The sequence below is a fragment of the Chrysemys picta genome, chromosome 1 (genome assembly GCF_011386835.1).
Source record: "Chrysemys picta bellii isolate R12L10 chromosome 1, ASM1138683v2, whole genome shotgun sequence".
Classification (NCBI taxonomy): domain Eukaryota; kingdom Metazoa; phylum Chordata; order Testudines; family Emydidae; genus Chrysemys; species Chrysemys picta.
In genome coordinates this window covers 156,007,800-156,034,221 of record NC_088791.1, presented here as the reverse complement: position 1 = coordinate 156,034,221, position 26,422 = coordinate 156,007,800, and the positions used below count along the sequence as shown (strand labels likewise).

The 26,422-nt window shown below is 48.5% G+C and overlaps 1 long non-coding RNA gene across 1 annotated transcript; it reads left to right on the top strand.

The window, feature by feature from the left end:
* The first annotated feature begins 20,112 nt into the window (after positions 1-20,112).
* LOC135976698 (uncharacterized) lies at positions 20,113-23,194 on the top strand. Its single transcript, XR_010594013.1, has 2 exons — positions 20,113-20,302; positions 21,389-23,194. It is a non-coding gene; the product is annotated as an uncharacterized LOC135976698 (long non-coding RNA).
* The last annotated feature ends 3,228 nt before the right edge of the window (positions 23,195-26,422 follow it).

Genomic DNA, 26,422 nt, shown 5'->3' with positions numbered 1-26,422 from the left:
TGAGTGCTACTATACTTAAGCACTCAAAGACAGGCAGGAGACACCAGCCAGTTTCCCAGGCTCATACCTCCCATGGGAGTATAAATTATACCATCTTGCATTGCACGGGGATCTGTAAAATGTAAACTCATAAATAGTGCACCCCGCCCTCAATGTGGAGAGGAATATACAACAAGCCCGTGATAACCAAGCTGAGATTTTTCCCCAGACACTTCACTCAAAGGCACACTGGTTTAGATAAAGCAAAAACCAAAGTTTATTAACTACAACAAGATAGATTTAAGTGATTATAAGTGATAGCAAACAGATCAAAGCAGATTACCTAGCAAATAAACAAAACCACAAACTAAGCCTAAAATACTAGAAAGTTTGGATCTGAATTAGCAGTCCACCAGGTTTCCATACACAAGCTAGAAATCCTTTTAGCCGGGGACCAGCACTTCCTCCAGTTCAGTCTTTGGTCCTCGGGTGTTTCCAGGAGTGTTCTTGTGCGGGGAGTGAGGCCACTAGATGATGTCACACCCCACCTTATCTAGCTTTAACATATGGCAGGAACCCTTTGTTCCAGAAACAGTTCCCAGCCCGGTTTGTGGAAAAATCTAGATACCCAAAATGGAGTTCAGTATCATGTGGTCTGGTCACATGCCCTTGCTGAGTCATAGCAGCCATTACTTAAAGCAGGGATCGACAACCTTTGATACACGGCCCGTCAGGGAAAGCCGCTGACGGGCCGGGCCAGTTTGTTTACCTGCCACGTCCCAGTGGGGGCTGCGGGAAGGGCGGCCAGCATATCCCTCAGCCCGCACCACTTCCCGCAGCCCCCATTGGCCTGAAACGGCGAACTGCGTCCAGTGGGAGCTGCAATCGGCCGAACTTGCGGACGCGGCAGGTAAACAAACCAGCCTGGCCCATCAGTGGCTTTCCCTGACGGGCTGCATGCCAAAGGTTGCTGATTCCTGAGTTACAGGCTGGCTGAAATATTTACAGAAAGGCTAAACCATATCATAGTCCATTGTCTTTGCTGATGAGCCATTAGAACTGTTTAGCTTCACCATTGTTGTATCTGAAAGGCTAGCTGTGGGTGTTTTCCCGAGTAAGCACATTTGAAATATAGATATAAAGTCAATATTCCTAACTTAAGATACAGAAATGATTCATGCATACAAATAGGATAATCATGTTGAGCAAATCATAACTTTTCCAATGACATCTCACATGACCCAGCTTGTACAAAAAGCATCATAATTATGTAATAATTATATAATAATAAAACAACTATGAGGAATATGGGGGTGCAGTAGATATTACCTCACCTACCTTGTCGCTCTCATAGCCTGGGATCAACACGACTACAACACCACTGCATATGATATTTCACATATATAGAGCAAAACTGAAATGCACATTCCACCCTCCTCCAAAACAAACAGACTGAAAAACGGCTCATCCACTCTACCCAAATGAAGGCAAACACCTAAGACATGTGTTTTACATCATTCCCTGAAGGTTACCAGACTTGGGCTGTTTCAGGCCAGTTTGGGAAGCAAACTGCAGAACAGACTGCCTTCCATTGAAATAGCAATCATGCCTAGTAGGTAGCTTGTATGAGTTAAAGGTTCCTATATATTTCAGCTTCAGGTCTTTCATCTGGTCACCTCCATTCTTTATAGTAATTAAAATCTACACAGCCAAAACAAAAGTCCTGTTCCAAAGAGTTTACTTACAATTGGATACTGAGGATCAATGTGGATGTTGTCAGTAGTAGGCTTCACAAAATCGGTGGGTGAGAGGGTCCCTTACTTCAGGGTTTCTCAGCCTCTGGGTTGGGACCCAAAATTGGGTCACCAGAATGTTTCAAAGGGTTGCGTGGCAGCTCCTGTAGCTCCTGTCCCACAGGGCTGGCTGGGCTCGCCTCCCTGCTCCAGGCACTGCAGCCTCTGGGGTCTCAGCGCTACTAAGCTTTGGTCCAGCCGTTATGAAGACAGGAGCCCGGGTAGGCCAAATTTAAGTGAATGGCACTGCAACCCCATGCACCAGGTCACAACTCCACTCACACAAATTTGGTCCAGTCAGGGGAAGGGGGCTAAACCTGAGTGGCACTACAGCCCTGGAGGTTGCAACGCCCAGAGTGGAGAGCCCAGCCAAGCCAGCCCCATAGCACAGGAGCTGCAGGAGCCACCACTGTGGGGTGAGTGCCGGGCAGGACCCAAGCCCTGTGGGTGGCAGGACCCAACCAAAACCACCCCAGGGCCTCCACTCCCAGAATATTTACTGGGTTGCGACAGGCCATAAAAGGTAGAGAATCACTGCCTTGGGTAACCAATTTCTAAACCATTTAGGTCTCCATAGGCCCATCACAAATACTTTGAACCCAAGTGGGAAGCTAAAAGTCAACCAGAGAAGTCGCTAGAGCGCTGGCGTAAGGGTATCCCTGAGTGATGTACAATGCAGTGCACAACGCAGCTGCTTGGCTTCAGTTTCTGAATAGTGCCAAGGAGTAGCCCCCACAGAGTGCATTACAGTAGCACAGTCTCAAGATGACAAGTACAGGGATGACTGTAGCAAGGTCTGTATTTGGAGAGAATTGGTCACACTCGTCTCAGCAGGCTTAGGTGGAAAATAGTTGTTCTTGACCAGAGCGGCTAATAAGACCCCTAGCTGTAAACTGTGTGACAAATGGCTGCCACGATCCTCAGGCAGGGTGTGGATATCATTCCCACTGACTTGTCAGGCTGTTTTCCCCACCAGAGCCTCATTTTTGTTTGCAGTGAGCCTTAGCCACCTTTCCCTCTTCCAAATTCCAATCACATGTAGGCCCTGGACTATTCATTCCGCTACACCAGCTGGGCCAGAGACTCAGATACCAGCAGAGACTAGTGTTTTCAGCGACCTCTGGGGTGCAAGTTAGAAGCCAGGCTCATGGCAAAATGAAAAAAAAAATAGCCAGGGACACTGGGGTGAATCCCTACCCTTATGAAAAGTGTTTGGTGGGGTCTTGAATATCCATGCAGAACAGACAGGAATTCAGGCTTTCAGGTTTTATCTGAAACTACACAGCATTCCATGCATCTACTGCAGAAAGATGAAGGATGGGGGAAAACCATGTTAGGATGCAAAACTGTAGTTCCAGGGAGTCTCATATTGTTTAGCACTTAGCCCTTTTCATCTATAGTTTGAAAAGCACTTAAAAGATGGTTCCTAAGTATCATCTTCCTCCATGTAGCTTAGATTTCACAGAGGGAGGAACTGAAATGCAGTGACTTGCCCAAGGTCTCATGCTCGGTCAGTGGCAGAGGCAGGCGACGACCCCAGGATTCCTGACTCCCTGTCCACCAGTGGTTTATGCACTGGACCATTAAACATCCAGTATTGATGCTGCCAAACTTAATTTAGTTTCTGGGATGAGACGTTGAATTCCATTTCCAGACCCGGTCTCTGGAGTTGTCATTAAAAAGCCTGTGTGTTACATCTCCAATGTCACATGCCCAGGGGGATGCAGCCTGGATAAACATGAGTATAATCCCCAGAAGCGGTGTTTGTGTGTTTGGTTTTTAAAGGACTCAGGCTCAAGCCTCATTCCCCTTCCATCTGCACACAAATTGTGCTAACCCCTGGGGGGAGGGACCGAGCCTGAGTCAAGCCGGGACCCCCAGAGTTCAAGCCCTATTGCTTTGCAATGTAGATACAGTCACACTGGACTCGTGCTCTGATAGTGCACCAAAAGTATCCCACAATCACATGGGCTCACTTTCTGTGTCCTCTGGACAGTCAAGTTTTCCCACACTGCATCACGAACAAAGGGCTAGAGTGGCCACATATTGGCTGGGCACTAGGAAGTCTGGTGGAAGTAAGTGGTTGGTCTCAGTCCTACATAATAGTGTGGACATTGGAGCCCCAGGTTCCAGGGCTGTTCCTAACCATTTTGGTGCCGTGTGCAGCCCTCCTGGGTGTGTGTGTGTGTGGCCCCAGGCCTCCGCGGGGGGGCATTGGACCCAAGCCTCCATGGGGGGACAGGAGCAGGCTTGGGGGGCAGGGGAGAACCGCCCCCCAGCACTAACTGGCAGCGCAGAGCGGGCTGGGGCCAAGTCGCTCCACTTACCACCGCCCAGTGAGTGCAGGCCCCACCCCTGCTGCAGTCCTCAGGGGAAAGGGTGGAGTGGGAGCAGGGGCTGGGATGGAGCAGGTAGGGTGACCAGGCAGCAAGTGTGAAAAATCAGAACAGGGAGTGGGGGGTAATAGGAGCCTATATAAGAAAAAGACCCAAAAATTGGGACTGTCCTAGGGTTACCATACGTCCGGATTTCCCCGGACATGTCCTCCTTTTGTGTGCTAAAAATAGCGTCCGGGGGGAATTTGTAAAGCACTCACAATGTCCGGGATTAGCAGAGAGTGGCTGGGAGGGCTGCAGGGAAGTCCCGGGCTGGACTCAGGAGCAGCTGTAGAGGAGCCGGATCCGCCCTGCATTCTGAGCCAGCAGCTCCCTTGCAGCCCAGTCCGGCAGCACTGTGCAGGGCCAGACCGGGTTTTGTTGTGCAGGGCCAGACCGGGTTTTGTTGTGCAGGGGAGCTCAGCCACGTGTCCGGCTCGGCTGCACAGAGCCCAACACTCTGTTCTGAGCAGCAGGGTAAGGAGGTCAGGGGGCAGGAAGGTTCTGGAGGTGGAGGTCAAGAAACGGGGGGGGCTTTTTGGGGGGAGTGGAGAAAGTTTTGGGCAGTCAGGGTACAGGTAGGGGGTAGGGTCCTGGGGGGCAGTTGGGGGGGGTCTTAGGAGGGGGCAGTTAGGGGACAAGGAGCGGGGGGGGGGGTAGGGGGCTGGGAGTTCTGGGGGGGAGCTGTCAGGGGGCAGGAGTGGAGAGAGGGATCGGAGCAGTCAGGGGACAGGGAGCAGAGGGGTTTAGATGGGTTGGGAGTTCTGGGGGGGCTGTCAGGGGGCAGGAGTGCGGAGAGGGATCGGAGCAGTCAGGGGACAGGGAGCAGAGGGGTTTAGATGGGTTGGGAGTTCTGGGGGGGGGCTGTCAGTGGGTGGGGAGTGGTTGGATGGGGCGTGGGAGTCCCAGGGGTCTGTCTGGGGGTGGGGGTGTGGATAAAGGTTGGGGCAGTCAGGGGACAAGAGGCAGGGAGGCTTAGATAGTCCTGGGGGGCAGTTAGGGGCAGGGGTCCCAGGAGGGGGTAGTCAGGGGACAAGGAACGGGGGGAGGGTTGGGAGGTCGGGGGGGGGGGCGGGAAGTGGGAGGGGCAGGGGCGGGGCTAGGGCGGGGCTCCTCCCGTCCTCTTTTTTGCTCGCTGAAATATGGTAACCCTAGACTGTCCCTATAAAATCGGGACATCTGGTCACCCTAGGAGCAGGGGCTTTGGTGAAGGGGTGGAGTGGGGGAGGGCTGGGGCGGAGCAGGGGCGGGAAGAGGCGGAGCAGGGGCAGAGGCCATGGGGAAGAGGCAGAGCAGGGACTGGAGCAACACGCAGTTGCATAGGGCACCAGGAAATGTGGTGCCCCAAATTTCCTGGTGCCCTACACAGCTGCGTACTTTGCGTATGGGTAGGGATGGCCCTGCCAGGTTGGGACCAGGGTTCAACAATTTCTAACCTGGGGTTACAGATGAGCTCAGGTGCTCAAGCCGTACGTTAACAGAGCCAGGATCTGTTAACTCGAGTTCTACTAACTCTGCGGTTACATTGCAGGGAAGACATTCCCTTGGTTACATTGTCTTCACAGCTCACGGTTTCACGGGACCTTCTTGCAGACTAAATTGATCAGCAGGAGGAAAATAGCCGTTGCCTAGACAACCGGCAGATGACTCATCCTGGGTAGCAAGCAGCAAAAGCTGTGAGGCTGCAGTAATTTTCCAGATACTTAATCCAGCTCTTTATTCATTATTTATTTTTCTCACTCTAAAAGGCAGAAATCCTCCTCTCACTTTTTTTTTTTCCATTTGCAGCCCTACGCACTCTGCAGCCCTACGTGATGCAGAGAACAGTTCTCCACAGTGCTTACCCCGTATGGCGTCACAGGGACGGCTCGGAATAATGCTGATGAACCACTCGATGGAGTGAAACGGAGCCTCCAAAGAGAGTAAAAATAGAACTAGAAATTGCAGGCTGCAAAAGCCAAACCCAGCCCCCACTGGCATCACATTTCTTATACTAACCCTGGACTGGCTTCTCTATGTTATGACTATGTCACCCTCACCTCATTCCTCTGTAGCAATTATCAGGGCTGTGCAACTTTCGAATGGAATCTGTGTTCAGCACAGGCAGTTAACCAGGGCAAAGTGATCTATAGTCAACAAATGCACTTCAACAAGGTAGTCTCCCTTTTTCATCACTTATGCATATTTTTTTGTTATTTGGTGTGAGTTTTAGTGCTTATTAAAGGTATCTGGGAGTCGGAAAGGAATTTCCCCCCAGGTCACATTGGCAGAGACCCTGGGTTTTTTTTTTTGCCTTCCTCTGCGGCATGGCACACGGGTCACCTGCCGGTTTAAACTAGTGTAAATGGAGGATTCTCTATAATTTGAAGTCTTTCAACCATGATTTGAGGACTACAGTAACTCGGCCAGAGGTTGGGGTGGGTGAGGTTCCGTGGCCTGCAATGTGCAGGAGATCAGACTAAATGATCATAGACTCAGAGACTTTAAGGTCAGAAGGGACCATTATGATCATCTAGTCTGACCTCTTGCACAACGCAGGCCACAGAACCTCACCCACACACTCCTGTAACAAACCCCTAACCTGTGTCTGAGCTATTGAAGTCCTCAAATCGTGGTTTAAAGACCTCAAGGGGCAGAGAATCCTCCAGCAAGTGACCCATGCCCCACGCTGCAGAGGAAGGCGAAAAACCTCCAGGGCCTCTGCCAATCTGCCCTGGAGGAAAATTCCTTCCTGACCCCAAATATGGCGATCAGTTAAACCCTGAGCATGTGGGCAAGACTCACCTGCCAGCACCCAGGAAAGAATTCTCTGTAGTAATTCAGATCCCACCCCATCTAACATCCCATCACAGACCATTGGGCATATTTACCTGCTAATAAATGATGGTCCCTTCTAACCTTAAAGTCTATGAGCCTATGAGTATCAGATTAACAACTCTGGAGACTGACATCCTCTTTGCCCCAGAACAGATACAACATAGGCAGCGGAAGTGTCAGCTTCCCTCTCACTCCAACTTGACTAGAGCAGGGGTTCTCAAACTGGGGGTCGTGACCCCTCAGGGCATCTCAAGGTTATTATGTGGGGGGTCGTGAGATGTCAGCCTCCACCCCAAACCCCGCTTTGCCCCCAGCATTTATAATAGTGTTAAATATATTTTAAAAGTGTTTTTAATTTATAGGGGGGTTCGCACTCAGAGGCTTGCTTTGTGAAAGGGGACACCAGTACAAAAGTTTGAGAACCACTGATGTAGAGGATCCATCACTAGGGGTAGGAATGCAGTTCTTTGTTCGTTCAGTGGAGCAGAGTTCCATTCAATCTGTTACCCTGCTGTTGAGACTAACAGTGATGAGGCCGAGCAGAAGGCTGGTCTTGTAGTTCAGGCATTAGATAGGGACTTGGCGGACCTTGGTTTGCTTTCTGGCTCTGTCACAGATGTCCTGTGTGAACTTGGGCAAATTACTCTCTTTGTGCCTCAGTTCCCCATCTTTAAAATAGGGATAATGCTCCTTTGTCTCATGTTTTAGCTGCTTAGATTGAAGGGTTTTGGACATAGGGAGAGTCTCTTACAATGTGTGGGTACAGCGACTACCACAATGGGCCCCAATTTTCTACAGGGGTTTCTGGGCATTGCTGCAATACAAGTAATACATAAGAACGATTACAAAGGATAGCAGTTAATGTCAGTTGTGGTTTCTGAAATGTGGACATCTGTCCACTGGGAACTGGAGGGAGCCACCAACTTTTGCCACAAAATACACCCTTGCACCTGGTTGTTTAACTTTGGCAGGTCATTCAGTAGACAGGCGCTACTGACAGTTGACCTGGCTGCACAGATGTAATTAACTGATGACTAACCCCACCACAGACCCCCAAGATCATGTACATCAGGAAGATGTTCATCATGTTTGTTTTCTACCTCTATCTGGGGTGGTTACCAGTTAATGAATATATAATTGCAACGGGGTCTAGCAGGCCTTCTCTGCCCCTTATTGGCTGCATCAGCATCCTAACACCCCCCTGTTTAACGAAAATCTGCTCAGGCCAGGCTACTAAAAAGACTTAGTCCTCCAGGGGCCTAGAAGGGCCAAGAGGAGACACTGACCAATTGGGAACTAGCAGGCCAGTTAAAAAGGCTTGCCTGCTTTCTCTGAAGGGGAAATGCTGGGTGATGCTGGGACAGGAGAAGAACCCGTCAGTGCTAGCCCAGAACCTTGGCTTAAAGTGCTGTGGCTAAATAGTTCCTTTTTATATTTGTGTGCAGGCCAGGGGAACAGATCCCCAAGTTCTGAGTCTGTTTATTGTTTAACTGTGTAAAGCTTGATGCAGAGCCCAGGGCATGGGCCATTCTTCTCCAGGTTGGCTGCCACAATAATCCCCATTACCCTAGTATGGGTCTAGCCCGTTTAGTGGCTGGACCACATAAGAACTTAATGAGGATGCTATGGCTGCCAGCCAAGAGAGTTACTCTTTTAAACTCAAGCAATCCAGGCTCAGGTCCTGGGGTTCAATCCCTGTGCAACTGGCATAGATCACTGGCATGTTCTGGGTGTCTGATATAATTGGTGTGTGCAATGTTGCAAACATTCTGGAGTTTCAGAAGCTAGTTACTTCTGGTGCTGTGACTGTTCCAGGTGATATTCCTCTGCAAGGACTAAAGTTAAAAGACAGGATGTTCAATGAGGAGGATCTTCCAGGAACAAAGTGCAATTTGTTGGTGCCACAAAGCTCCAAGGACGGAGTAAAAGGGGAGGATCCAAAGGTTTGGGTTCATCCATCCTGAAATCATGGACAGGGCTCTTTTGCTGCCAGACTAGTGTGACAAGTCTCCTAGAGAAAGCGAGAGTGGCTTGCTCCATCAGAGTAATGCTGGAAACGTTGCCACTGAAACTGCAGATTGTCAGAATAGCAAATGACCAAGAAGTGAAATACTGTGAGGACTTACTAATAGCTCCATTGATTTTTAGTTATAAAAAAAATCTGCGTCGCAAAAAATAACAATCCTTAGAGGCATCAAGCCACCATTAAATGGCATCAACTTCAAAGGAGCACATGCATTTCACAGTTCCCAGAAAGGGAGTGGAGTGCTTTCTGGTTTGGATGCTAAAAAAAGGACTTGAACCCACGCAGCAATGAGGCTGTAATATTAATTGCAAATTACTATTAGTGCAGATCTGCTGACTTTCTCATGTACAGTACAATACATGGGTACACCCTTTTCATTGTCTGAAACCTGGTTGAGAACCCGGCTGGGGATGGAATTATTTGGGCAAGAACTGGCAAGGTCCATAGCATCCAGTGAAGGTCTCTTTAGGCAGGGCCGGCTTCAGGCACTAGCCTGGCAAGCAGGTGCTTGGGGCGGCTGCTCCGGAGAGGGGCGGCATGTCCAGGTATTCGGCGGCAATTCGGCGGACGGTCCCTCACTCCCTCTGGGAGCAAAGGACCTCCCGCCGAATTGGCACTGCAGATCGTGATCGCGGCTTTTTTTTTGGCTGCTTGGGGCGGCCAAAACCCTGGAGCCGGCCCTGTCTTTAGGACTGGCTGGACAATAGCATGCTTTTAAGGAGGGACCAGAACCCAGCAGTCCTGACTCCCACTCACTTCATATCTGTTCTTGTAAGAAGGCGGAGTTATTGGTAAGTGGGATTCCATGAAAAATGATGAATGATTAATAAAAGTGCCTCCTTCCCCATCCACAAGACCTTTGGGGTGCTTCACAAATGACAATCAATCACATTTGCCTCTATTTCCCCTCAAAGTATATAACAGGATTTTATTTTATTTGTTCTCTGGGGGAAAAATTTTTCTGAGCCCCTCTCAGTGCACCTACCTAACAGCTAATACCCTTCCAGTATCCCTGGATTTGATTATTCTGCATCACGGCAGGCCCATGGCATAAGATTGGTGACTATGATGACCCCCTTCAAAGCCCATCCGAGCAATTCTTGCATCAGCCAGAGGGGTCACTGCAGAGTGACACAAGGTGTTCCCTCTCCCCTCTACACCCCAGGAATTGAGTAGTCTGGCTTCCTAGCCAATCCTGGTTAGGGAGCGAAGGATCAAGCCCTCATCTCAGACTCTGTCCCCTGTCCCCACCCATAGTCACAAACTGTGCAAATTAACATTAAAGTGCCCGCTTATTGCGGATATGAATTTGAGTCTGATTGTTCTTATCAGAAATACAGACTTGTGGTGGCACAATAGTGTGAGAGAGGTGTGACGAGGGATTGCTCTGAGCCGTGAGCAGTTTCGTTCAGTATATGCGTGATTCCCCAGCCATCTGGCAGGTTGGAAGCTGGCGGAATAGAAGCCTCATCCATCACGGCTGCTAGCGAAGGTGACATTCCACTGAGCTGGCCCGTTCTGCAGCACAGCGAGGAGCTGGCAAAGCATATTCTGGGTAGTGAATGTGATCTGTAGCCGCCCTTGACACCACAGAGCTCCAGCCTCATTGGTCTCCTCAGAGAACACTGCAGAATAGGCACAGAGAAGCTATTATTCTCTTATCTGAAACTTATACAAATGAAATATGTCTTGGTTTAAATAACGTGAGAGCTGTGAGATGGCCTGAACCAAACCCCTGGGGGCTAAGTGGCACTTGGAAGCCAAGCCTAGAGCTAGAAATGAATCTCAGAAATGTCCCCTCTCTTTACAATGGGCCAAACCGCCCTCCCCAGCCCTGAACGGTCACATAGTTTGGAGTATTTTAAATCCAGATATAGTTGGAATTCTGTGGTTCAAGCCATCCCTATGGTTCTGTAAACACTCGGGACTCATTTCAGAGATGTGTTCAGTGTACTACCAGTGGTAACAAAACAGGGCGCTGAAGGTTCCTACATTCGCTCAGAAGATTCAGCCTTCTCTGGCTGCACCTGCCACTTCCCAGTACCAGAACTAATTTAAGATAAAAGACAAAGCAATGTAAACCTCACATGTCCGTACCCCCCTCTCCCTAATGTAGGTGTCTTAAACCGCAGCTGCAGGGACTACCTCTATCCATCAGAGGGGCCTGCGCTCTTCGGTGCAGTTCTGGCACCACTCTGCCGAGACTGCCAAGGAGAAAGTGGTCAATTCTAATTGGTTGTTGCCATGTGGATGCCTGCCCACTGAGAACTGGACTAAGATTGTAGGCTCTGAAGCAAAAGTGCATGGCAGTGTGATTAATAATACTTAAACGTCTTATAATAATACCACATTTCCCCTGTGGTATTTCCTGACAGATGGATGTATTAATCTGTGCCATAGTTTGCCAAGGGAAATAGTGGAAGCCCCATTGCTTGGGACTGAAAACCATTTATTAGAAGCTCTCAGGGTATGTTTATACTGTGATAAAAAACCCGCAGCACCCAGTATTAGAGCCTGGGTCAGCTGATTCGGGCTCTAAGGGCTTGGGCTCCAGGAATAAAAATAGCAGGGTAGACATTTGGGCTCAGGCTGGAGCCTGGGCTCTGAGAACCTCCCCCCTCATGGAGCCTGGCTCCAGCTTGACCCTGAATGTCTACACTACAATTTTATAGCCCCACAGACTGAACCCCCTGAGTCCGAGTCAGCTGAGCGGGGCCAGCTGTGGATGTGCCCTGGGGTCTTTTATTGCAGTGTAGATAGACATACCCTTTGGGGCAGGGACTGTACCTACCTGTGTGTTTGTTCAGTGCCTGGCACAATGGGGTCCCAATCCTGATTGGGGTCTTTGGGTCGTGCTGCAACACCAATTAATAACAGTAATAATAATAGACAGAACAAACCACTAGAAAGTATTGTCTCCAGGGATCAATCCTGCAGTGTGAGGGAGCTAGATTAGGTTCTTGATCCAGCCACAGTGAAGTCAATAAGACTTTACCATTGGTTTCAACAGACATATGATCAAGCGATAGCCCAGCAATGGACTATTTCATTTACAATTTCAATGAATCTATGGGATTTATTTCTCCATTCAATTTAGATTTATATGTAAAAGGTACTAGCATTTCTGGGGCTGTCTCTTTCTGGAGGAGATATAACACTGCGGCCCTGTTTACTTGTGGGCAAGATTCCCTGGTATTCAGGGGTTCTAAGATCCGAGAAAGTGAAATGATGCTAGGGATCATTTTTGCTGCTCTTTTTTGAGGTCCCTCCAGCTTTTTGAGACTTTTCTGGTCCTGAGGTGCATGGAATGTAATGCTGTATTTCAGGTGCAGTCACACCAGAACTTTATGCTTCTCTCTGCCATGACTCCTTTGTGTTTGCATGCCAAAAGCGCACCGGCATTTTTGGCTACCAAGTTGCATGGTAAATTCATGTCTATTTTTCTCTCTGCAGTAAGTGCTCGATGCCCCACCATCCTGAGGCATTGGTTCAGTACCGATTTAGAGGTAAGAATGCCACCTACTGAATCCTCAACACAACTTCCTGAAACACAGCGGGATTTCCTTGGAGGTCTGCCGTCGAAGTTCTGGCAAAGCCTAACCCTGCTTATCTTGTGGGAGGTGACTAGCAGTACCCGCAGAAAGATGTGAAATGGGGACACGAAGCGATGGACTTAAGGTCTTCCCACATATTTTGCTGCATCCTTCAGAATCTAAATTTTCATAGGGAGAAAATGTGACCTTAGGACTTCTGGTTGAACAGATTAGTTTTTCTTATTGTGACAGGGCCTACACGCTCCACTCAGCGGTCATGGCCCCACTGTACTTGGTGCTCTACAGTAAGTAAAACAAAGACAGTTCCTGCCTCCAAGAGCTCACAATATAGGAACATGACAAGTTGTAACAGGTAGACAAATGCGTAAAGGCTCGTTGGGGAACAAGATAATAGTAAGGATGTAACCAATCTTACTGCAGGGTGTCCCTGTGAGTGCAGCAGTACACCTGTCCCCTCTAGATGTCTGCTAGTGCTCTGTGTACCACAAGCTCAAAGGCAGGTGCTGTAGGCACTCCAAGCAATAGGCTACAGAGGTGCTAGCCTTCTGTGGATTCCCATAAACACTCACATGCTCTGAGGAAGTAGCACCCTTTCTAGGGTGGCCTAAAACTAGACACAGTTCCTTTGTTACAATAATAATGAAGATCAAAACCACAGTCTCTAACCTAACCCCTAGGGACAGTCCAGCAGAGGGGTGTAATGGTCGGCGTCTCTTTCAAACCCCTCCATGCTGTTCTTCTGCCTGCCCACTGCTGCCCTGTGTCCTGCCTGCAGCAGGGAGTGTCTCTGGCCAGCTCTCAGCTGCTGTTCTCAGATTGCCTGCTGCACCTGCTCTCACTCAGCCTCTGCTGAGCCTGGTCCCCTATGACCTCAGGCTAGAACTTCCTTTACATGTATGGAGATTCTGGAGCCTGCCACTGGCTGGGCGGGGTGGAGTGAGGGCAGTTTCCCAGCAATGAGCCAGCAGCTATATCATTTGTGGTCACAAGAGTAAGTAGCATCTGTGGGGTATGCAGTCATCTTCAGCTCTCTTCCTGTGCTGAGAACAAATTGCCCCCATGAGCACGGTGAGCTTTCCACTGTTCAGTTTAACAGGGTGTTAACTGTGAAGCTGGGTGCTGACCATCATGGCTAAGTGGTTGCCTGCTTAGAGGTAGAAAAGGAATCCAGGAAGCTCAGTCAAGGTGAGTTTTTTTTTTTTAAGCTGTGACAGCTGTTATTTTTGGCTGTGACACTGAGCACTCATAAAAGCCCTCACCCACCTGTCCCTCCGTCCCTCTCTTCCACCCCATTGGTGACTCAAGCGGCCTGTCATTGTGAAGCACTCAGGTGTAAGAACACATGTATTTTCGAATGTCCATTTCGAACCCTTTTCATCTCGCTTGAATGTGTTGAAACTGGGCATCAAAGCAAGTAATAGCTTGTCTGCACCTTGGCAGGGAGAGAGCGTGAGGAAAAACCGCTCTGCTGTTGCCCTGCTCTGCGCCTTCCATTTCCAAGGCTCTTAGTCCAGCACCTTTCACCAGCACTAAATTAGCCATAATGAACATTTAAAAAAATAGCACTCAAATGTACCAGCCAAATAAGAATCATACATGATCACTGAGAACCACTGAACAGGCCCAGAATCTTTTCCTCCAGAATCCAAGTTCAGATCTGAACTTTGTCCCAGCTCCATAATTTGCTGAACTAGGATCTTGAATGTGGAAACTCTCCTCCCACTCCCCGCTTTGGGGAATTTGGAAAACCAGATCTGAATTTTGCAACTCTCCTTTCTAATTAAGGGGCCTGGGTCTCTAAGGCCCATCTCTCATTAAGGGGCTGTCCTGGAAATGCACGTTACAGTTTAAGGGCTTGCTCCTGCAGAGTACTAGGCCGCTTCAGTTTCCTGTGAAGTCTGTGAGAGCGGAGGCCACACAGCACCTTGCAAGGTCAGGTCCTAAAGCAGCCTGCAGACTCCTAAACTGCAGAATCCATTTTCAAGCTTTCCCTTTTGGTTTGGTAGAAATCCTCCCGGAAGTTGCAGCCCGATTCACCCTGCTCCTTTGCAGGTGAGGTGGCAACTCAGCAGATCAGAGATGCGAAATATATGACCACATCGAGGCTTGCTGTTGTCTGATGGCCCATATCAGTCTAACCTAGATTTCCCTCTTTGCAGGTAATCACTTTACAAGTGAGCTACAGATGCAGCCTCTCAGCCTGCTGGGAGTGCATGAGATTATTACAGAGGCCCCTTTATAATTAAGTCAGAACAGGCTTTTTCGTTTAGCTTTAGTAATATTGTTCTCCAGCCATATCAAATGTTCTTGTGATTGCCATCTTTAGAATATTTATAACACATTCTTTGTATTGACTTTGGAATGAAGGGGTGTGGGTGGTGTTTTGTGTGTAAGAATTTATCTGAAATGTTGCATTTAACCCTTTTTTATTTTAAATTAAATTATTTAAAAAATGGCCAAGTCACTCAGATTTGAGGAGCGATTACTGCTGCACAGTGTGGTTTCCAGACCCTATTTTGCTCCAAATCATATAGAAAGCAGAAGCCAGCCACACATAAAGTAAGGCCATAAAAATGCAGCACTTGCCAACTGTTTCCACATGGTTACTAAGGTATCTCCTAGTCTAAGGATAAGCTGTGAAGATCTCGGATACCACTGCATGGTAGCTGTGAGCAAATGCTGATTATCAGTGTTAACCCAGTGCACCAGGCTACACTGCAGTAACTGGAAATTCCACGTTGACAAACTACGTCCCAATGCCTGGAACGGAGCTGACAGCATTTCATGCCAGTGTTTCTTACATATGCAGGGTGAGGCTGTGGCTGATTCTGCCTAGGATGATGGGGAGAGGACTCAGTGAGCGCCACCACCTTGCACCGGGGGCTGCTGCAGTCTGAGTGGGGAGTGCACAGCCTGTGCATACTAGTTAGCACCAGTGGTGGCACTAAAAGATGCAGGGTGAGCCTCGCTACATTGGCCAGTGGAGCTGGCTGGGCATGAAGTGAGCACATGTGCCACCCTCCCCCAAGATGGTTGGAGCTGCAGCTTCTGTATCAGGAAGAATTCTGGCGCCTGGCGAACTGAACCAAAATCCCTCCTGGGTCGGGCGGGGGTGTGTGTGTGTGGTTGGTGCGGTACAGCATCTTCACACCTCCTTCATGAGCAGCTGTAGCTGCAATGATCTAGGCCACAGCAAAGGGGCTGGAAGGCTCGAAGGCCTTTTACCACCCAGTCACTGGCAGGAACAGCCCTAGCTGTTTTGTTGGCTAGGGAGGAAAATGTTTGTGGTTCCCCCCCACCCGCCAAGTGGGTCAAGCAACCCCCCCCAAAAACAGCCAGCCAATCAGTGGAGCAAAAACGGCCGGCCAACCAGATCATGAAGGGGAAAAAAAAGCTGAATGGTACAGCGGTGCAGTACCCCCTGGAAGCTGGCATCCCACAGGCCGAGTGCCCTGCTCACCTCCCCCTGGTTACTGGTTCAAATCCAGCCAACCAGCATCACTTTTCAAGCCTTTCTGACACACCATAAAGAAGCAAACAGGGCACAAACCCATTTTCCCCTGCTAAGTTGCTTTGCCTAGGACCTGCAATGGGGGGGAGGATCGCTCAGTGGTTTGAGCATTGGCCTGCTAAACCCAAGGTTGTGAGCTCAATCCTCAAGGGGGCCATTTAGGCATCTGGGGGAAAAATCTGTCTGGGGATTGGTACTGCTTTGAGCAAGGGGTTGGACTAGATGACCTCCTGCGGTCCCTTCCAACCCTGATATTCTATGTCTGTCAGCAAGGGATGGCAGCTTCCCAAAACCTGCCCCCTAATGCTGTTCCCACCATTAACAAATACATTCTGGGAACATGCTGCATCTCAGCTCCCTTGTGCCATGAGAAATAACCATTTTGTGCCTCGCGAATGAAACACAAATGAACTCACTCCACTGGGAATGCAGCCCTCAAGGACAAGCCTTGATAAGCAAAAGCCAGGCTCCAGGCGACTGCTTGGAAGGTAACCAACTCCCCCATCCTGCCTCATAGGGTCCAAGCATTTACTGACAAAGTGCAGTGGCTGTGGTGTGAGTTAAAGGGATGGTTGCCAAGAAATTTTACCTCCCAGACTTAATATTGTGCTTTTTGGCTTCAAAATATTTGAACGCTAAGGAGCTGTTCATTCTCAGCGCCCCCACCACCACCACTGGTGAGGTGAAAGGATCAAGTGACCTGTCCTGAGACCAGGGGGCGAATCAGTGTTAGAGCTGGGTTGCAACTCGGGAGCTTCTGGGAAAAGACGCAGTTGTCATGGAATTTTATTCAATCTTATAACAATGGGGCTATTTTTGGATGTAAACTTTCCCCTTACAACAGGGGCAGGCGCGGTGGAATCGAGGGGAGGCTAATGCCCACGCAGTGGACATATTGGGGGGATGTATGCTTCTGCCTCCCCCAATGCTTTCCACTCCCACAATAGCTTGTGGAGGTGAGAGGGGGCCCCAGAGGAGTGGCTGCCGCGATTGTGCATGAGATTGGGCTGGCTCTTCTCTTCCTGCTTCCAGCCACTCTGGGTCCCGGCAGAGCCACCAGCCCAGGGTAGGGGCAGGAGCACATGTGCCAGCTGTTGAGATGGGGTGGGTGACAGGGCACTGGGACCTGGGTGGGGGGTGGCACAGAGAGCACCAGCCTAGTACAATGAAGACCCATCTTGATGGGTCCTACTGTAATGCTCAATAATAATAATGACTGGTCTAATTTCACTATACAGGTAAGTGAAGCATAAAAGTAAGACATTAATAGAGTCTTAAAATGCTTTCCATTTGAATAATCTCGGGGGTTATTATTATTAACATGGGCTTGTTTTCTAAAAAGAATATCAGCAGCTTATCTTGATAGCGGGTCATGCATGAAAAGTTGCAGCGGAGGGAGATCTGACTTAAAAAGGCACCTGAACGCAGGAAGTGGAGAAATTCACCTGCTGTTTTCCCTTTTGCAGTGAGGGCTATTCGTGATGCAGTATCAGCAAGACAGCCTGCAGACTGTTTAGCATGCAAAGTCTGGACCCAAGCTCCAGGGCCGGCTCCAGGCACCAGCTTCTCAAGCAGGTGCTTGGGGCGGCCGCTCTGGAGCGGGGCGGCACGTCCAGGTATTCAGCGGCAATTCGGCGGACGGCCCCTCACTCCGCCTGGGAGTGAAGGACCTCCCGCCGAATTGCCGCCGCAGATCGCGATCGCGGCTTTTTTGTGTTGTTTTTTTTGTTTTTTTGCTTGGGGCGGCCAAAACCCTGGAGCCGGCCCTGCCAAGCTCCCCACTATCTCAGGCATTCCTGTGTAACAGCTGGACTACTGGGAACCATCCTGAGTGCTTGGTTGGATCCTGTGTTGCTGTTGGTTACCCCCATATCCCCATCCTCCTCTGATAGATTTGATGTGACTATTTAGAAGGGAAAGTTACTACTTAGAAGGGAAGTCACTGCTTTTCTGAAGTTCAGTTCCTAGCATACATTTACTGAGTGGAGTATTTGACATGTACAACTGCATGAGCCCTGAGCTCCCTTCTGCTGTGCATACCTCCTTATTCCATATCAAAACCTGACTTTGTTACACAGAGAAGAGTGCAAACAACAACGCAGGCAGGAGAGGCATGGATCCCCATCTCGTTTTCCACATACTTTCTGTAGCTTTGCTCTTTTCTGCACTATGTTGGGGTGGGGAACATATGTCCCAGTAGCTAAAAATTGGTTCCTTATTGTACTTATTGAATGATCATGCCCAGTAATTAGTGTTTTAGTGCCTTTTCAATGGCAGTTTTTATTTTCTGTAATGTGACGGTGGGAAGCAGCGGAGCTGGGGTTCTGATTTTGCAGCCATAATGCATGACTTTTAATCCCTTTGTTCGTTTTTTTCTAGTCCCAGAGTTCTTACTGCGGCATCAATGTAGGCCTATTCACTGCCCTGTTCTCAGAACACCCAGGCTGTACCAAAGAACCTGGGTCCCGTTGTGTGAATCACAAAGATTTGCTGGTGACAGTGTGTTTCTGCACACGCTAGCGTGGAAGGTCTCATGCCTGTCTGAAAAAAAGCAATTGAGATTAGACAAGATTTCCTCCTTCAGAGGTAGCTTCTGGTTTTACACTGGCTGGCTGGCGACTGCAGAACCAGTGATTACTGAGCAGCAATTCAATTCATGTTTATGCAGAAGGGACAAGCTACGAGCCTGATCCTGAGAGGGCACAAAATATGAGAGCATTTTCCAGGAGGACTTGGGGGCAGTTCCCCACCTCTCCCTGCCCTTGGAAAAGTCTGTAGCTTTGGTGTCAGCTCCATCACCTCCCTAGTTTTGACTGCAGTGGGTAGTGAAGAAACAGGGCAGAGTCCATCACTGGGGGTGGAGGTGAAAGTAAGGCACTAGTGAGTGGGATGGTTGGTGCCCTCCCGGTGGGGAGAGGGAAGGCCCAAGGAGGGAGGCAGGACCCTCTTGAGGAGATGGCCTGTTGCCCACGATGGTGAGAAGGAGCACTGGTGGGACCATGGGAGCCGCAACGCTTCCTGCTGCAGAAGAGAGGCAAAGCGTCCGGAGTGCTGCTACTGATGGAGGTCCCAGCCCCACACCAGTCTGCCTGTGACAGGGCCCGGTGTCTCTCTCACTGCACCCTGCAGCAGCGGTTCCCCTCCATACCCTGCTCTCCTGTCTGACCGTCTCGAGTGATGCCCTAACCATAGGTGCCAACTTTTCCCGGCACCAGTGGATGCTTGAGCTGCCCCCGGCCCCGCCCCAACTCTGCCCCCTCCTTGCCCCTATTGGACTCCTTCCCCAAATCCCTGTCCCAGCCCCGCCTCTTCCCCAGCTCCTCCCCTGACCGTGCCGCGTTCCTGCTCCTCCCCCTCCCTCCCAGCGCTTGCCACGCGAAACAGCTGTTTCGCGGCAGCAAGCGCTTGGAAGAAGAGGGGACAAGCAGAACGCGGTGGCGCGCTCAGGGGCGGAGGTGAGCTGGGGCTGGGCGAGGAGCTGCTGTGGGTGCACCCACAGCCCTGAAGCACCCATGGAGTTGGTGCCTATGGCCCTAACATGTGCTCGGGAGAGAGCGACGCTGATGGATCCTATGTGAACGTTACACGAGGTGAGAGGCAGCTCTGTAAGCATGCTGGTTTGTGGCTCCTGGAGCATGTGAGAAGCTGACATGACTTCCTGTCACACTCCTTACTCTGCTTGTGTGCGTGCTCAGTGACACGCCATCGGTGCCACTAAGGCGATACAGTCCCTCTTTTTTAAGAAATATTTGATTCTCTAAGGAAAATATCGCTTGGGTTATTATAATGATGATGTATTCTTGGTATTACCATAGTGCCTAGGAGCCCTAATCTTACAGCAAGACCCCATTGTGCTAGGTGCATTTCACTGGGAGTGATTGTTAATGGTAAAGCTGTAGCCCAGTCTACTGCATCTGGCCCCAGAAGTACCAGCTTTCATGTGCCAATGATAAAGAGTCACTTTCTTCTAACACTGAACAAGGAGCTTTATTAGAATAAGGAAAATGGTATTATTCCTAAAGCTCCACTGTCTCTCTCTCTCTCTCTTTCACCGTAGAACTTCTGCTTAGAACCTCCCCCCGCTCCCACTTCTGCCTGACTTCCTGCTTCACACCTCGCTGCATTTACAGCAAGATATCATAAATAAAATTAGCTTTAAGCATATGCCGAAGTCCCATTGCTTAAGTGCTGACCTGCAAAGGGGGTCAGGGCCTGAATCAGGGCCTGGGTGTCTCACAGTGTCCCAGGTAAGTCAGATATTTTCCATCTGTGATGTGACTTTCAAAGTTTCCTTTCTGAGATGTGCAGCAGCAGTCAAAAAAGCAAACAGAATGTTGGGAATCATTAAGAAAGGGATCGATAATAAGACAGAAAATATCATATTACCTCTATATAAATCCATGGTACGCCCACATCTTGAATACTGCATGCAGATGTGGTTGCCCCATCTCAAAAAAGATATATCAGAATTAGAAAAGGTTCAGAAAAGGGCAACAAAAATGATTAGGGATATGGAATGGCTTCCATAAGAGGAGAGATTAATAAGACTGGGACTTTTGAGCTTGGAAAAAAGATGACTAAGGGGGGATATGATTGAGGTCTATAAAATCATGACTGGTGTGGAGAAACTAGATAAGAAGTGTTATTTACTCCTTCTCATAACACAAGAACTAGGGGTCACCAAATGAAATTAATAGGCAGCAGGATTAAAACAAACGCAGAGTCAGTCTGTGTGACTCTCTGCCAGAGGATGTTGTGAAGGCCAAGACTATAACAGGATTCAAAAAAGAACTAGATAAGTTCATAGAGGATAGGTCCATCAATGGCTATTAGCCAGGATGGGCAGGAATTGTGTCCCTAGCCCCTGTTTGCCAGAAGCAGGGAATGGGCAACAGGATGGATCATTTGATGATTACCTGTTCTGTTCATTCCCTTTGGGACATCTGGCATTGGCCACTGTTGGAAGACAGGATACAAGGCTAGATGGACCTTTGATCTGACCCAGTATAGCCGTTCTTATGTTCTTATGAGATTTTTATTTAAACCAAACCTCACAGATGCAGATCCAAATTTTTGCATCCGTGCAGGGCTCTAACAGTGAGATAGGGTGCTGTTGTGGATGTGAATAGATATACATATAAAAGGTGGAGTGTAGATCCCAGGGGTCAGATACAAATTAATTATTGCAGGTGCAGATTGGATGTGGATCCAAATTTTTGTATCCGTGCAGGGCTCTACCTATTAACGTGTTGAATGCCCTGCCCAGCTGTGTTAGTGAGAGCACATATTATGTATTTCTGTGGTTTAAAGTAATGTTCATATTTCCTTTTCAGGTCACTTTTAACTCTGGCCTCCTTAGCAACGACACTGTGGTATCCGAAAGAGGGACAGGGGAGGAGCCTTCTAATGATATCTGAGACATGACACAGAGCACACAAAGTCCTCATCCGCAGCTGACTGTGGACATGAACAAATTGTGGCAAACCTCTACTATGTGTGGCTGATGATGCCTATTATTTTGTGAGCAAGGAGTGATTACTGGCTGATTAGACTGTAGTTCTCAGTGTTAACAAGGATTGATAGTTAATTAGACTTCTGACTTAACTGAGCCAGAAGTTTTACACTGCAGAAACAATCGTAGTGATGATGTACGGTGCGAGGCCTGGCCATGAAGCTATTTCTGGCGGCTACGCTATTTCTGTGCGCCAAGGCTTAATAAAAGTATAGGATTTTTTAAAAAATGCCTAGAATATGTTGCTAAAATAGAACAACTACAGTGAGTACCTTGGCCTGGCCAGTCCAGACCTGGATAAGATTCCCATATTGGTCTTCCCAACAAAGTACACAGTGGTGGCAGACAGCCACTGGAAAGTGGCAGAAATGATTTCCATGCCCATAATGCTATTTTTACAATTCCCAGAGTATTTCTGGAAAGTCTGCCTTTCTATATAATGGAAACAGTGGTGATTGATACTGGGCTACAGGTTGTTACACTGCCATGTGCCATGGAGACCATGGAGTCCAGTATTATGCCTACGGTAATGGAAAAGTCAATATGGATATTGGCCCGAAGGTGCACCTACACAGGGGAAAATGACCCGTTGTTGCCGTTTGTTGTTAGCAATGGATCCTCTCGGGACCATCCTCAATTGAAAATGAAAATTGTCTATTACAGCGAACAGATCCAAACTGTTTTCAACAGCTATTGAAGAAGTTAAGGGGTGTCACATACCTTTTGTGATTGCTATTAAATGTGTGCCTGAAAATGCAGTATTACTGTAACAATGGCATGATGATTTGGTTTTATTGCTCCTCAACTTCTCTATCAAATGTGCTCCTTTTATAAGTGAAAAGGCATTTTTTTTCTAATTGCCATCCCTGCAAAGTCAATCTGGGCTCTAAGGGCTATTCACAAGGGGGATTTAGGCACCTAACTGCCCCTTTAGGTGCCTGTGACACTCTGTACCCCAAAGTAGCACCCTGGAGCCTCCATATTCACCACTGTCATATGGTTATGATATGTTTTGTACAAAGTATACCTTGTGGAGTATCATTTTAAAAGTTGTGATTGGTTGAGCTTTAATATCCTGTTGGATCATATGTGCTATAATTGTATATGAAGTTATGAAGTTTTGCTATGTGTATGTTACTGTAATATCCTGTGAGGTTGGGAGACACCCACAGCCAGCCTTTCAGCTACAACAAAGGAGTAGCCATCCGGGCCTTAATGGCTCCTCAATGACCATCCACTATCAGACTAACACATGTCACAGCAAGGATCTTTCTGGCAGCTGGAAGAAAGTATAAAAGAGGGAGAGTGACATCATCACTTGGTCTCCCCCTCACCCCTCACTCAACCCCTGGAAGAACATCTGGAAGACAAAGACTTTGAACTGGGGAAGTTTGGTCCCAGGCTGGAAAGGGGCCCAGTCTGTGTACTGAGGAACTGTAACCTGCTTGTGCCATCCGTTACAGTGAGACACTGCTTGATTCAAATCTTCCTTAGTCTGTTTAAGTTAGAATGTAGACTGTAAATTTATTTTTAATTTCTTGGGTAACAAACTTTGATCCCTATGCATGCTACTTATGATCACTTAAAATCTATCTTTCTGTAGTTAATAAATCTGTTTTATATTTTACCTAAAACGGTGTGGTTTTGGTTGAAATGCTAAGGGACTCTCAGCTCAGGTTACAAAGGCTGGCACATGTCCACTTTCTATGAAGAAGCGGCAAACTTATTAATGAGTTTGCACTGTCCAAGGGAACCTTGAGCAGTGCAAGATGGGACAGTTCTGGGATGCAAGACTGGGGAGCTGGGGGGAATTGGCTGGAGCTTCTCTACTGACAGTTCATGAGTGGCTGGGAGGTCACTCATGTAACTCGGTTAGGTGAGTGCCTGCCTGTGGATGGCTGTGGCAGTGCAGTTCCTGTCAGAGGTCTGTAGCTTGACATCAGTGTCACAGTGTGAGAGGCAGCCCAGGTTGGTGCATTTGGAGGGCTCAGCGGTCCCACAGTCCCGGTTGCACCAGAGGAGTCCCGTCACAGTGCCTAAATGCAGCATTTAGATGTTGCTGGCATTCACAAAACCCCTGCTGAGCTTCTGCCAACCCCCTAGGTGCCTACGTTTCCACCAGTGATGCTGCCAAGCTGCTCAGATCCCTAGCAGGATTCACAAATGAGGTGTTCCCTCCCTATCTTGCCTTTGGGGCCTGATCTGGAAGGCATGCCCAGGGCACGCCTACCCCACACAACAGGCAACAGGGCTGGTGCCTGCATGCCCAGTGGCTAGGGTTCTCCTTTAGGATGTGGCCTATCTACTGGCCACTTGGTTCCAGTCCCTGCTGTGCCCGATTTGGAGCAGGGACTTGAAGCAAGCTCTCCCACTTTTCAGGTGAGTGCCCTCACCACTGGGCTACTGTGTATAAGGGAGAGGGGGTTGCCTCCTCCTTGTGTTTTTGTTGTTGTTGTTGTTGCTAGAAAGAGCTGACCTGGCTTAAGTGCCCAACTCCCGGAGCGGGTTCATTGCTTTGAATTAAGTGCAGCTGGTGATTCCCTCTGGCCCAGACCTAGGTGCTAACTCCCTTTGAGGGTGGGGCCTAAACATAAGCCCCACCCCTCTCCTCAGTATTTCTGACAGGCTAGCTTGAGCAGCTCCCCACTCAGAGTGCTGGCTTCTGCGAATCCAATTCTTAGGTGCCTAACTTTCACTATGCATTGTGCAGGGAGCTAGGGCATTCCACTCGGTTATGGATTCCACTCACCAGTAGGGCACCTAAAGGGTAGGCCCTTAGAGTCAGCCCAGATTTCTTTGCTTCTCATGCATCATCACCAATAATAATGAAAGCTCTACTGGGCACATGTGATACCCATTGTTGTCAAAGGATTTCAACAGGTGTAATTGATTGGGACTTGTTAAACGAATCTGTTGATGAGGAATACACTCCAGCTGGGTTGCATCTGCAGGGCTGACAGGAGTAGTAAGCAGTAAACACTTAGTTTTGCCATAAAGCACCTAATCATAGTCTGAGTCTCACAAGGAGCAGATTTGTGGAGTTGGAAGGGGCCATTTTTACATGGTCACTTTTCAGAGCAGAGCCGCTTTTCAATAGTATCATCTCCGCAGCTGAGTTACGGCTCTTGGAACTTTAACCTTTAATTTTCTGACTCTCGTGTGTTTACATTGTCAGCCTGTCCATTCCATTCGCATAGCTTTTCATACTGAATTTTCTGCATCAGTACTGATGGAGAGGGAAGACTACCATCTCCTGAATCCTCGACCCTATTTTCCTGCTGCACCGAACTATTTACCACCAAAGCACTGACCTTGCCAGGCCTTGCTTAGCAAGTTCAAGCCTAAACTGCTATTACTGCCAGCATAAATAAATAGGGGGAGGTGGGGTTGACGGCGTGACAGTGCTGTTGTGTAGTAGGGAAGAAAAGACAGCAATAAAAGAAGAGACTGAGGCAGAGAGAGACAGTCATTGCTGCAAGCAGAGAGATGTATCTGCATTAAAAGAGTGTAAAGAAACAATCAAGAAGAAAGTGAAGTGAAAGTGAAAAGTGGGTGAGAAACAACCCATGTTAGACCCAGGTAAACAACTGAAATGATCATTTGTGGCTCCTGTGAGCTTGCAGCACATCTGACCATTGTGGGTGTGACTTCATGCTCCGTTTCTTAGTGATGAACCAGAAAACTTAAAATATCCCCTCCCGCCAAGTCAGAGGTGTGAAAACCTACGAGTACATTTAAGGTACCGCAAACAAGAAACCCATGATCGACTCAGGCAGCTTTTTCTGGACTTTTGCATATTGGTTTCAGAAAATTAACTCTTATAATGGCCTGTTATATGATCAGGGAAACCTTTCTTTGGTCTTTTATAACCAAGGTCACCACAAATCTTCCACTAGTTTGATGCAGCCCACCTTCTTCTATCCTGGGGTGGCAGAAGCTTTGTCATAATTCAGATGGACTCTTGGTTTCCATCACAAGACTGATTTAGGAAGTCCCACCTTTGAAGTCCCCAAGAAAAGTCTTTCCAGCTTCAAACCCAGTCTGTGTGCAGTGGAGAACTTTTACCAACTTTGAGGTGAGCTGTTTCTAAAAGGACTTTAAGAAACAAAGCCAAGCGTTCCCCATAGCTAGAAAACATGGCTGGACTTTTTGTTGGATTGTATCCTTAGGATGGAAAGCGGGAAAGGATTAAAATCAAGTTTCTTGGACCCACCTATGGGTGCAGAGAAACAAGCATCTGAATCTTGCCATCAGATTTTAAATGTTATTAAATGGTGAACTAGCAATGTCACATGGGCCATGTTGGACTCTGGAGGCCTCTGTGAGAGGCATCGGGGCTCTGAAGATGCTTAGAAAATTAGGTGGAGTACTAGGGAGCATCACTGCATTTGCTAGACCACAAGCCTAGCAGCAGCAAACCAGAGCACTCAACCACACACACTCTCGGAAGTCCCCACATACGCAAAGTTCTGTAGGCCTGGGTTTACCTCCTGCAGAGCTTATAAGGCACTGGAGCTTATAAGCCTCCTGAGACTCTCTAGGGGCCCAAAAGCCTCCTACAAGATGCCAGGGTATGATATACGTCCCCAGGGACTGAAGGCACTGATAAGCCCTGCAAGGCACATGATTCATTAACCCAGACACTCAGGGCACCAATGCTGCGCTAGTCACTTGGGCTCAGATTTTCAAAGTTATTTTAGCATCTAACTCCCACTGAGATCAAGGGGTCTAAATATCTTTGTGGATTTGGACCTTGGTGTGCCAACAGGGTGACAGGTGCTTGAAGTAATGACATGGCTCTCGGTGCTTGGAATGCTGAGGACAGCTTCACTTGGGTAGACCTTACTGTCTCCTG